Source organism: Chrysochloris asiatica, unplaced genomic scaffold, assembly GCF_000296735.1.
Source record: "Chrysochloris asiatica unplaced genomic scaffold, ChrAsi1.0 scaffold00076, whole genome shotgun sequence".
Classification (NCBI taxonomy): Eukaryota; Metazoa; Chordata; class Mammalia; order Afrosoricida; family Chrysochloridae; genus Chrysochloris; species Chrysochloris asiatica.
The window spans coordinates 12389664-12392125 of record NW_006408594.1 but is presented as its reverse complement, the minus strand read 5'-3'; positions in this window follow the sequence as shown (position 1 = coordinate 12392125).

Sequence of the window (2462 nt, the reverse complement as noted above, 5' to 3'; positions counted from 1 at the left end):
AATGTTCTCCCATGTAAACTATCACATAATTCACAATAAAACATTTAAGAAAAAAAAAAGATATGATAATAGAAAAAAAGTTGGCAAAATAACAAGTGAGGAAGAGACTGTCTCGTTCAGTCATTTTGACAATCGTTAATGATAAGAATAGGATTTGGGGGGCAGTCAAGGAGGGTTTGGTATTAAATCAACAATTTCATCAAAGAGGCAAGAACCAATCCATGAATTGGAGAAATTATTGATGATTTAATTAGAAGACCAAATCCAGAAGACTTCTGTATATTTACTGATGAGTGAAACAAAAACACACTGCCTTGCTGAAAACTTGACTAGGGAAGAAAATTGTCATGAGTACTTTCATGTCACCCGTGGCTGGTTCCATTGCTTTAAATGCCGATATAGCTTACAGAATGTGCCTGTCACCGGAGAACAGGAATAGCCAAAGCTGAAGGTGCTGGAAAATTCAAGGATGGGCTTGGATGTGATAATAAAAATGAAGAATACCTGCCAGGGCAGATTCTGTAACGTTTCCAACACATAAAGACAAAGACAGACTGGATTTATAAATATATCAATAATAAAAGGCAATAATAATGGAAAGTTGGTTTTTTTTTTTTTTTAAATGAGGTATTCAACTTCCGTCAGAACCAACTTATGACAGAGTCCTTGGAAAGGAACCCTCTCATAAGTCAGGGACTACCAGTATTAGTATAGGCTAGCTGCTAGAATAAAGACCCAAGGATTCTAAACGTAATTAAAGTTTGTTTCTCATTTTAGAATGTGGATGATGTTTCCGCTCTGTTGGCTTTCCTAAGTGAATTTCCTGCAAATGATGATTTAGGGATTTAGGTGTTTTCCGTATAAGATACCACTAACTTCGTAATGGACCCCAGTGTCTCTGTGAAAGGTGGAGCAAGGATGAGATCACAACAAATAACTGCCTTGGCTTAACTGACAGATCACTTTTTTTCTCAGTCTGTTGACCATACTTAGTCAAGAGACTCATGAAGAAGAAAATGGAACTGGGAGTTTTTGTCTTTGCCTGGGCAGCTGCTTCCCAGAACCAAGGCTTCATAAGTGAAGGGAAACATGAGTCTTTGGTGCCAGCTCTCTCTGCCTTTGGATATATGGCTGTTTTTATCTCATGAACACCTAGAAAGGCCTAAAAGGTTTGTTCTACGGCAGCAACGTAGAAAGAAGTCCTTTTGAAAGATGAAGGTCTATTTGTAGAATTGGAGGAGATCTGCTCTGGCAGCAGTGGCTCAGATGTAGGTGAGGGCTGAGATAAGCCAGGAGCTAGAGCCAGGGGAATGGTGTTGGGAAGACTGTGTCTTAACAATACGTTGTTGGTTACCATTTAGTCCGCTGCCCATGAAGTCAATTCCACCTCATGGTGATCCATGTGTGTCAGAGTACAAAGGTGCATCATGGGATTTTCAGTGGCTGTTTTTTTTCAGAAGTAGATTGCCAGAGTTTTCTTCTGAACCACCTGTGGGTGAACTTGAACCACCAACCTTTTGATTAGCAGCTGAACATGTTAACCACTTATGCCACCCAAGGACTCCAGTTCCCATGCTGTTGTTGTTGTTAAGTGCTGTTGAGTTGGTTCTAACTCATAATGACCCTGTATAGGGTTTCCAAGGCGTAAGCTAGTGGGTTTGAACTGTCAACCTTGTGGTTCGCAGTTCAGTGTTGATCCTACAGCACTACACTAGAAGCCCAGATACCATGTAGTGTCTACTTTATGTGGTAAGGAGTCCCTGCATGATGTAAACAAACATCAACACACTTGGTTGCTAATCCCAAGATTGGAGGTTTGAATCCACCTAGCAGTGCCTTGGAAGAAAGAACTAGAGATCTACTTCTGAAAAAAATCAGTCAATGAAAACCTCATGGAATGCAGCTCTACTCTCATACACACAGAGTTGCCATACCCAGAAATGGAATTGACGGCAACTAGTTTTATGTGGTGAGTTTAGAAGCAAAAAGCAAAAAGGTGGTTTCTTGGGAATCATCTGTGGCCATAGCATCATTCTTCACCCCATTCCACTTTGCTCTGGGCCCTAGGAGGCTTCCCTGTTTGTCTACAATAAAGACCTCCCCTGCCCTCTAGATTCCAGCAGGGCTTAGCAATGGTGGGAATTTGGAGGGAGGGATGAAAGATCAGGAATTCATGTTCCTGCCTCTATCCCCACAAGGTCGCTTGGATTTGCCATGTCCCTCCACTGAAGGGTATTATTCCCCTCAGACTCCCTCCTCTATAAGACCCTCTCTCCTTCCAGGTTGTGGTGACCCCTCTCTCTCCTGGGTGGTAACCACTCTGCCATTATTAACCCAGAGTTAGTGTAGAATCTCTTGTGATCTGAGATCCTCTCACCCTTTTGTCCTTCGTGCCTTTATAAATAAATGATTCTAATCTGACATTGCCAATTGTTTTCATTTGTTGCTTTTTCTTTTTTTAT